Source organism: Oryctolagus cuniculus, chromosome 12 (assembly GCF_051225735.1).
Source record: "Oryctolagus cuniculus isolate XC-2025 breed Fujian yellow rabbit chromosome 12, ASM5122573v1, whole genome shotgun sequence".
In the NCBI taxonomy this organism is placed as follows: domain Eukaryota; kingdom Metazoa; phylum Chordata; class Mammalia; order Lagomorpha; family Leporidae; genus Oryctolagus; species Oryctolagus cuniculus.
The window spans coordinates 33,586,053-33,597,341 of NC_142878.1; the positions used below are offsets into that span (position 1 = coordinate 33,586,053).

At 36.3% G+C, this 11,289-nt stretch overlaps 1 pseudogene; it reads left to right on the forward strand.

Moving 5' to 3' along the window:
• The first annotated feature begins 4,138 nt into the window (after positions 1 to 4,138).
• Positions 4,139 to 4,874, forward strand: LOC100349523 (abl interactor 2 pseudogene; annotated as a pseudogene).
• The last annotated feature ends 6,415 nt before the right edge of the window (positions 4,875 to 11,289 follow it).

An 11,289-nucleotide genomic window follows, 5' to 3' on the forward strand; every position in this document is an offset into this window, starting at 1 on the left:
CCCTTCAGAGAAAGGTACCTCCTTCTTTGATGGCCCATTCTTTCCACTGGGATCTCACTCGCAGAGATCTTTTATTAAGGTGTTTTTTTTTGTTTGTTTGTTTGTTTGTTTGTTTGTTTTTTTTGCTAGAGTGTCTTGGCTTTCCATGCCTAAAATACTCTCGTGGGCTCTTCAGCCAGATCCGAATGCCTCAAGGGCCAATTCTGAGGCCAGAGTGCTGTTTAGGACAACTGCCATTCTTTGAGTCTGCTGTGTATTTCGCTTCTCATGTTGGATCATTCTCTCCCTTTATAATTCTATCAGTTAGTATTAGCAGACACTAATCTTGTTTATGTGATCCCTTTCACTCTTAGACCTATCATTATGGTCTTTTGTGATCTGAAATTGATCACTTGGACTAGTGAGGTGGCATTGGTACTTGCAACCTTGATGGGATTGTATTGGAATCCCCTGGCACATTTCTATCTCCACCACTTGTGGAAAGTCAGCTTAAGCATGTCCCAAATTGTAAATCCCCTCCCTCTCTTATTCCCACTCTTATATATCTTAACCCTATCTCCTAACCAACTCACCAGAAAACACCAGATGATTTTTATACACACTCAGCTATGAGCTGGCTGATACCTAGGACTGATTTTGCTTCTGCTAGAACAGAGGCTGTAGATACAAAAACCCTTAGGTTTAAATCAAGTCCTGCCAATTCTTTAGCATGTAATCATTGGAATTTTATTAATCTTCTCAATATCCAATGCCCTCTCTATAAATTGGACTCTGTAAGATTATGAGGATTAAAAATGAGTAATTATATGTAAAACTCTTAATAGAGTGCTTCACACTCAATAACAGTTTGTGAATGGTTTGGATATTATTATTACTTTTTAAATTTGCAACTTACAGCTATATCTAGCAATTCTATTGCTTGATAGCTGTTCCATTCATATTTTCCTTCATTTACTGTTCTACATGCTTATTTAAAACATAATTATTTCACTACACTCCTAAAATTGTTTAATTATAGGTTGTGATATGTATTTCCTATAAATGGACAGACTGAAATTATTTTTGTACTTGAAGATTCTAAGCTCACCTCTAGATAACTAAGATACTCAGAAATTTTAATTATGAAATATTTTTATGAAAAATTATAAAGCACATTCAATTTTATATAGAATAGTCAGTATTTTTCTTCTCTTTGGTCATGATTAGGCATATAAAGAAAATATTTTAGGGTAAGCTTGACTTTTAAATTTCTGACACTCAAGAAGAAATATATCCAAACTAAATCAAATTTAAGAATTGTATTTGTTCTTTCACAAACATGTTCAAAATACTAGTTATAATGTTAACATTTTGTAACAGTCAACACTTTTAATTAGGTTTCCCTTATCATGCAAGTATAAAACAGATTCTGTTTAAGTAGGTGGAAATAGAAGGACATACTAGATCCCAAGGGTAAGAAGACACTGAACTCAGTTTTAAAAAAAGCTAGTATTGACTCAATTATCTTCTATAACTGGATATTTAGAACAAAGCCTTCCTGTATGCAACTATATTTTTAATACAATTATACATTTTAAATTTTTTTTTAAATTTTGTGATACACAGAAATTTTATATTTACATGGTACCATATGATGTTTCTATAAATGCATATGTTGGTTAACATCCAAATGAGAGTAAACATTATCTAGTTATTCAATTTTTTTTATAATTTCTTTATGGTGAAAATTTTCAAAATATTTCCTCTAACTTTAAAATATATACACAGTATCTTATCATTATCTATAGTGACTATACTGTTCAATGAAACATTAGAATTTTTTTTCTATCTAACCCTAACTTTTCACTTATTAACCATTCCCCATACCTTTCACACCCTACTGCCACCAGCCTCTGTTAACCACAATTCTACTCTCAACTTCATTAATATAAACTTTGTAAAATTCCACATATGAGTGAGATCACATGAATTTTTTCTTCTGTGCTTGGCTTATTTCCCTTGGAATGGTGACCCCTAGTCCTATTTGCGTTGTTCAAATGACAGGATTTCACTCCTTTACATGGCTGAATAGTATTTCATTACTCCATATTCTCCGCATCCATTTGTCTGTTGATGCCCACTCAGGTTGTTTCCATTTCTTGTCTATTGTGAGTAGTGCTATAATAAATGTGGGTGTGCTGATGTCTTTTTGATATAACAGGTTACATTTCCTGTGGATGTATACCTAGTAGTGTGATTACTGGCTAATATGGTAGCTGCATTTTTAAGTTTGAGAAATTTCCATAGTGTTTTCCACAATGACTATAGTAATCTACATTTCCATCAACACTGTACAAGTGCTTCCTTTCCCTTTATCTTTTCCCCAGTACCTGCTGTCTTTTGTTTTCCTATAATAGACATTCTAAGTGGACTGAGATAATGTCGCATTTGGATTTTGATTTGCATTCCATGATGATTAGTCATGTTGTGCATTTTTTCAACTGCTCATTAAATAGAGAAATCAATACACTCTATAAGCCATCCATAATTCCAAAGATGGTTGCTAATGATCAATATCACTTATCACTTACAAATAAAACGTCAGAATACTGAATATGTAGAATTTCCAAAGATATCTCTTAAGAATGCAATGGAGGATGGCTCGAGTGCGTGGGCACCTACTACCCATGTGGGAGACCCACATGGAGCTCTGGCCTTCTGAATTTGACCTTGACTAGCCACAGTCATTTTGGACTTTGAGGAGTGAACTGGTGAATAGAGAGCTATCTCTTCCCCCTGTCCATCATTCTGCCTTTCAAATAAACAATAAACCTTAGAAAGAAAAACTCCTAAGATTGTCACTACTGGATTTCAAAATTGCTTGAAAATGACAGATCCAATTTTTTCTTTCAATTTTCTTCCTTTTTGAACCAGACTGTTAGCAACTATTTTTCTACCCATGTTTTACATGTTACTTAGGGGACAGAACACTTGTTTTTTTAGATCTACAGGTCAATGAATGAAATATGTTCAGAATGGATCACACCCAGATCACTATGCACACCTGATGGAATGGATTTGTATGATGAAATTTGGGAATTTAAAGCTGCTGGGATTTAGATAAGAGTTGAGTCTTTGAGCTGATTCTGTGATAGAAAAGACTGAGGACACTGGGTTAGGGTAATGTATCTTACATGAGCTATGGATGTGAATTTTGGGTAGCCAGATGACAGACTTGGTAGATAGTAAAATGACCTACTGAATGTCTCCATCCAAATTTCTTAGATCAGTGAATATTTTACATTAAGTTACAAAAGATATTTTGAAGATACAATTATAGTTATATCCTGAAAATAAGAATATTACCCTGAATTATCAAATGGGCTCAATTTAATCACATAGATCCTTATGAATGGAAGACCAGAAGGCAGGAGTATGTGAAAATGAGAAAAAAAATGCAGTAGACAGTGTGCAAAATGTGAGGGATTATATTCACTTTTGCTCACTTTGTAGATGCAAGATTGAAATCATGAGCTGAAGAATGTGAGTGGCTGCCAGAAGCTGAGAAAGGCCCTCAGCTAACAACCAGCAAGTAAGTGTGACCTCAGTCTTACACAGGGAACTGAATTCTGCAAACAACTTGAAAGACCAAGGAAGCAGATTCTCCCCTAAGTCACACAACTCTGCCAACAGTGGTGAAGTCTACCTTAGACTTGAAACTCCATTACCATGTGGTAGTAAATTCTTGCAGTGTTAAGTATCTAATTTGTGGCAATTATGAACAGCAGTAAATGACAACACAAATATATAATCACATGCTCTTTATACGTCATTGTATAGTAAATGTTGCATAAGAACATTTATATTAAATGCAGTTTTCAGCACTATTTTGGTAAATGCATTATTACTTATATATGGTAAATACCACGTTGACTATATCTGTTGCAGTAGATAGCCTGAAGGTAGTGTCATGTAGAAGCGGCAGACTTTATTGTTGTACAGATGGCATCTAATCTGCAATGAATATGAAGACAGCTGGGCTGCTGCCTAGGGCACCTCCCAGTCCCCTCATGTCTGGGAAAGGGACTCTTGGTTGGCACTGCCCCTACTGCATCCTCCAGTGGTACCAAATAACGATTTACCTAGCCCAATCGGTAATATGGCTCCCTCACAGCAGAGCCCTGTGAGGACAGCTTCTGTGAACCAAAGAAATCATACTTACAGCAGTGGGAGAAGTGAAGGAAGCCACCCAAGTAGTCGGAGCAGCAGTCAGGAAAATAGAGGGAGTGCGGGGTTGCCTATTGCTGTTCCTACTCCAATTCCTCCCAGTGTCCTTCCAGGTCATCCTGTTCCATTCTACAGCATGAATAGGCCTGCCTTTTGCCACACTCCCTCAACCACACGGTGTTCATTGCCCTGTAAGACGCCCTCCTTAAGAATCAGATGAATGGAGGACCGTTTTACTACCAGAACCCAGTATCTCTTGCTCCTCCTCTTCCCTCCATCCTACAGGTAACTCCTCAGTTACCTTTAATGTGTTTGTGGCCAGAGTCCAAGAAAATATATCAGATCCACCACCTCCGTCACCACCTGGGGAAATCTTGTCTTTCATGAGTGCTCTCCCCAGAAGATTTGGAGAGGAGGAAGCTGCTAGAATTGACAGTGATCCTTACGCCAAGGAGGACCCACCGTGTGCTCCAAGGGCTTACTTGGAGAAAGCTGTGGCAATTTATGATTATACAAGAGATAAGGAAGATGAGCTGTCCTTTCAGGAAGGAGCCATTACCTATGTCATCAAGAAAAATGACGACAGTTGGTATGAGGGGGTTAGGAATGGAGCGACTGGGCTTGTTCCTGGGAATTTCGTGGAATCCTTCTTGCATTATACTGATTAAAGCACAGCTGTGCACCCATCCCAGGAATAGTCAAATCTTCCCAGCGTATTCGCAGGCCCTGGGGATTCCCTTTCAGTGGAACGCTATGAAGGATTACCATTTTTTATTTATGATGACATGAAAGCAATACACTTTCAATAGAAACTTTACTTGGAATTTTAATTTATTATAATTTTCCCAGGCTAGCAGTATGAATTAGAATTCTCTCTTGATACTAGGTAGTGGCAGAGAGAAAGAATTCCCAGTTAGCTGTGCAATCACAAGAATAAAAGGAAAAACCCTATAGTGCAATGTGTTGCTAAGCTAAGCTATTCAATATGTTGGTTTATGAGGACATAAGACCATTTAAAGCTGAGCAGCATTTGCACATATTTCAAGTATGTTTTGATACATATAATCACAGTGAAATAATTATTAGTCAAGCAAATTAACACTTTCATCAACTCACATAATTCATCTTAGAATGTTTTAACAGCTGGCACTGCTGCTCACTTGGCTAATCCTCTGCCTGCGGTGTTAGCACCCCAGGTTCTAGTCCCGGTTGGGGCACTGGATTCTGTCCTGGTTGCTCCTCTTCCAGTCCAGCTCTCTGCTGTGACCCGGAAGGGCAGCAGAGAATGGCTCAAGTGCTTGGGCTCTGCACCAGCATGGGAGACCAGGAGGAAGCACCTGGCTCTTGGCTTCGGATCGGCACAGCACGCCAGCCGTAGGGGCCATTTGGGGGGGGAGGTGAACCAACGGAAGGAAGACCTTTCTCTCTGTCTCTCTCTCTCACTGTCTAACTCTGCCTGTTCAAAAAAAAAAAAAAAAAGGGTTTTAACAAATATCACTTAGATAATTTTTAGTTTACAGCTAAATCGCTATCTCTATATACTCTTTGACTTCTTATTGTTTCATTCTCCTTTTCCACCCTGGTAACTACCATTCCATTATATTTATATGGGCTGAATTTTTTAGATCCCATATAGAATACATCACACAGCCTTTTATTTCTGTATATGGCATTTTATACTTAGTGTAATATCTAATAGATAAATCCACATTGTTGAAAAATGGCAGGCTCTCCTTTTCTAAGGCTAAAATAATATAATGGTATATAAGTTCTATTTGTTTCCTCAATTGGTGTATTCTTAGGTCATTTCTACATTTTGCTCTTGAGAATAATACTATAATGACCATAGGAGCACTTCTATTTCATGAGGTGTTGATTTCATCTCTTTTGGATATACACCTAGAATAGGAATGTCTGAGTCAAATGGTAGTTTTTTTTTTTTTTTTTAATTTTTGAGGATCCTCTAAAATGATTTCCAAAATGACCATACCACTTTACATTCACACCAGAGCATACAGGAGTTCCCTTTTCTCTACACTCCTGCCAACACGTGTTACTTCTTACCTGTCTGATAGCAGTCGTCCTAACACATAAGAGGTAGTATCACACTGTGGTTCTTATTGTTCCCTAATGGTTTGTAAAATGATAATAGAATAAGCTTTAAGAATTATTCTTCTCATACAGAGTATAGATCACATTGATTGTCACAAATGAGCTATCATTAAATTCCCAACACTTAACCTCATCGTCTCCTAATTTCTTTATTATTTACTTCATTGAAGATTTGCTAATGTATCTGAACTGTTATTTCAATTAAATAATAATTTCAACATTTTTACTTCCTTGAGGAGAGTACATATGAAATACAAAAATGATGGTAAGAAGTAGAATAAAATTCCTGAGTTGTTCATAAATATCACATGGAAATGTATCAGCATCATCAAAAAAAATTAAACTCACATTTAATTGCTTTCTGTCTTTATAACTTAGATATTGATGAACTCTATTGGTAGTAATTTATTTTAATAAATATGAGACTCTGTGGTATTATTTAACTCTGAGAAAATGAAGGTAGAGGATTATAACCTGTGACTCAATCTTCTTTCTGAACACTCTCCAGTGTGACTTCTTTAGAAGTATTTTCTTTTTATTAAAGTAGAGAATTGAAAGACAAAAGGCCAGTGGCAATCCATCACAAATGTGAGAAAAATCCAGTAATAAGAAAACTGTAATAAAATAAGTGCAAGAAAGCCTGAGAGCCTGGCTGTATAGTAATAAAGATAAAATAAATGGGCTTGGCAAAGATAAGAGTTATCTACTTTAGTAAGCAAGAAATGGTCACAATTGACAAGCCATGATAGAAGTCTACATGGAAAATTAACCTGGAGTTTAACTAACAAACACAGAATTGAAAAAGTTTGCACAAGTGGAATAGAAATTACAAAGCTCTCTCTCTTTCCGTTTCAAAAAAAAAAAAAATAGTCTGGGCTGCTCTTCCTTCTTAAGATTACTTGTATATGCTTTCAAATCCAAAGTGATACGTGAAAATAAAGACTCAATCCAATCAAATTTGTGCATTAATTAAAAATGCATGAATTTTATTACAACATACTTATCTTTTCCCAAATTATCATTTGTAGATATTTTTGCTTTTACTGTGCAATATATCTCTTTTGTAGTTATTCAAAGAATTCAAAACCAAATGAAGCTTTTAAATATTTTATTAAATTTGATAAAAGTTGCTATTTGATATGTTGCTCAGTTTTAGACAATAATTTGAAATTACTGGGAAATGCAATATATTGGTTTATTTTATATTTCTATTTTTTCATTGACATAAAAATTGTACATATTTTTGATTACCATATGGCATTTCAATATCTTTCTTTTTCTCTCTGTCTCTATCTCTACATATACTTGTACCAAGCAAATCTCAAGTCAGGGTAAACATTTATTTTCCAAAACAATTATGATTTCTTTGCAGTGAAAACATTCAATTTTTTTAGCTTTTGAAAAATATTTAGTATATTATCCTTGTCAATAGAATGCTATAAATTTATGACCCTATATAGCTGTAATTTAGTAGCCATTGGTCAACTTTTCCTCATTCTTTCCTTTCTCCTATTCACCTCTCTCTCTGGCAGTTACTCTCCACTCTCAACTTCCATATGGTCAACATTTTTACATTCTATATATGTGTTAGGTCATGTGGTACTCGTCTTTCTGTGACTGGTTCAGTTCACTAAACATATGACCTCCAGTTCCATATAACTAGTTACAAGTGACAGGAATCCATCCTTTCTAAATGGGTGACTAGCATTGTGGATTGCTTGGTCATGTAGTAATTCTATTTTTAATTTTTTGAGGAACAACCATACTGTTTTCCACAAGTGCTGCTGTAATAATTTACCTTTCCATCAACAATGTGTAAGAGGCCTCTTTTTTTCTCCATTCTTGCCAGCACTTTGTATCTCTTTTTCTGTTTTTCATCTTATTTATTCTTTATTTGGGTAGAGATGTGGGGGAGACAGTTGGGGAGAGAGAGTACATACCAGAGTGAATGCCTATGGGCTAGTTCACTTTTGAAATGCCAGCAAAGTCTATGCTGGACAGGATGCAGAACTAGGGACTGGAAACACAATCCAGAGATCCCAAGAGGGTGTCTGGGGAACAATTTTTTGAGCAATCACTGCTGCCTTCATGAGTCTGCATTGAAGAGAGGCCAGAATCAGGAACCTAGTCAGGCTTCTAATACAAGTACTCTGACATGGGACATGAGCATCTCAACAACCCAGTGAAATAGCTACTCCCATTTTCTGTCTTTTTAAAAATATATTGAATTATTCATTTATCTCAAAGGCAGAGCAAAGGCCTAGGTTGTAGGGAGGTGGAGTGAAAAAGATCCCAGGTTCACCAGTTTACTCCCTAAAGGAAACAGTATCAGGAACTGGCCAGGCCAAAACCAGGAGCCAGGAACTCTATCCTGGTCTCATACAAAGGTGGCAGGGGATCAAGTACTTAGACTATATTTTTCTGCCTTCCCAGGTACATTAGCTGGAAGCTGAATTGGAAGTAGCAAGGTCTTCAACCATCAGGGTGCTCTGCTATGGTATGCAGTGGCTTAAACTGCTGTACTGGAATCCCAGGACCTCATCTTTTATCTTGTGAAGAACAGCTATTCTTTTGGAAGTGAGATGACACCACATTATAGTTTTGATGGACATTTTCTGATGATGTTGAGCAGTTTTTCATAATCTGATTGATGATATGTATGTCTTTCTATGGGATATGTCTCAAGATCACTTGCTTATTTATTTTTATTTATTTATTGTTTATTTATCTAGAGAAGCAGAGAGAAAGAAATCGAGAAGGACAGATAGGGAAACGAATTCCCACCTGCTGATGCACTTTCTGAAAGACTGCAGCCAGCGTAGCAGGGCTGAGAGTGAGGCAAGGAGGTGACAACTCAACCCAGGTCTCCTTGGTGGGTGGCAGGAAACCAGCTATGTGAGCGCTCAGGACTGACTCTCAGGGATAGAGACCAGGGGTCAGGAACCACAGCCAATAACCCAACCTTTGAGATGGGACTTGGGCATCTTAACAGCTTGGTTAAACTCTCACTCCCTGCCTGCTTTTTTTTTTTTTTTTTAAACTTTTATTTAATGCATATAAATTTCCAAAGTACGACTTAATTACAATGGCTTCCCCCCATACCGTCCCTCCCACCCACAACCCTCCCCTTTCCCACTCCCTCTCCCCTTCCATTCACATCAAGATTCATTTTCGATTATCTTAATATACAGAAGATCAGTTTAGTATACATTAAGTATGGATTTCAACAGTTTGCTCCCACACAGAAACATAAAGTGAAAAATAATAGATGATTTTTTTAAATGATGATGAAATCAGAGCAGACCTATTGTCATGTTTAATCCCAGTGAGAGTCAAGTTGGGAATTGATAATTTCTTTTGTTTTTTTTTTTTTGGTTTTTTTTTTGTTTTTTTTTTTTTGTTTTTTTTTTTTTTACAGAGGATCAGTTTAGTATGCATTAAGTAAGGATTTCAACAGTTTGCACCCCCATAGAAACACAAAGTGAAATATATTGTTTGAGTACTTGTTATAGCATTAAATCTCAATGTACAGCACATTAAGGATAGAGATCCTACATGAGGAGTAAGTGCACAGTGACTCCTGTTGTTGACTTTACCAATTGACACTCCTGTCTATGGCATCAGTAATCTCCCTATGCTCCAGTCATGAGTTTCCAAGGCTATGGAAGCCCTCTGAGTTCTCCGATTCTTATCTTGTTTAGACAAGGTCATAGTCAAAGTGGAGGTTCTCTCCTCCCTTCAGAGAAAGGTACCTCCTTCTTTGATGACCTGTTCTTTCCACTGGGATCTCACTCGCAGAGATCTTTTGCCAGAGTGTCTTGGCTTTCCATGCCTGAAATACTCTCATGAGCTTTTCAGCCAGCTCCGAATGCCTTTAGGGCTGATTCTGACCTGCCTGCTTTTTAAACTGGATAATTTTTTGTTGTTGCTGTTGTGCTACTGAGTTGCTTATCTTCCTTATGTATTCTGGACATTTACTCTTTATGAGATTACAGTTTGAAAATATTGTCTCTCAGTCAGTAGGTTATCTCTACTCTGCTGGTTCTTGCATTGTACAAATGTTTTTCTATCTGACAGGACACTCATTTATTGATTTTTGCTTTTGATACCTTTTCTTTTGGGCTCTCATCCAAAATTCCCTTGCCAAATCTGATGCCATGATGTGTTTCACCCGTGATTTCTTTGGTAGTTCCACAGTTTCAAATCTTAATTTTGAGTCTAATTCATTCTAAGATGATTTTTTAGTTGGTGAGACATAGGGGTCCAGTTTCATTCTTCTGCATATTCTACCAGCAGTATTTATTGAAGAGGCTGTCCTTTCTACACTACCTGTTCATAGAAACTCATCAAAGTTCCATTGGTTGTAGATATATGAATTTATTTATCTAGTCTACTTATTCAGCAAAGTTACAGGATATAAAATATACACGTAAATATCAGTAGCTTTGTTATATGCCAGTAGTGAATTATCAGAAAAAGAAATCAAGAAAGTGGTCTAATTCAAATAAGTAAGAAAAAGTAAAATGGAATATCTAGGAAAAGTTTAATCAAAAAAGAAAAGAAAAGATACTATAAAATATTGATGAAAGTATTTGAAGAATGCACAAGCAAGTAAATTGGAAGAATCCATAATCTTAAAATGTCGATTCTATCCAAAACAATCTACAGATTCAATGTAATACCTAAGCAACTATCATTGACATTCCATAAAAATCTAGGAAAAAAATCATAAAATTAAGAAGTAATCCTCATAAAATCCTGAAGAGTTAAAGCAATCTTGAGCAAAGAGTTCCAAGCAATCTGATTTCATGACCTGGAGTTAGGAGCCAGACTGCTTCTACTTTGTTGCATTCATAGCTTCAAATATACTATAAAGCTATAGTAATCAAAACTACAATATTTTGACATAAACACACTTTTGGCATAAAAATAAATTCATAAAGCAATGGAAAAAGTCATCATATTTAAAGG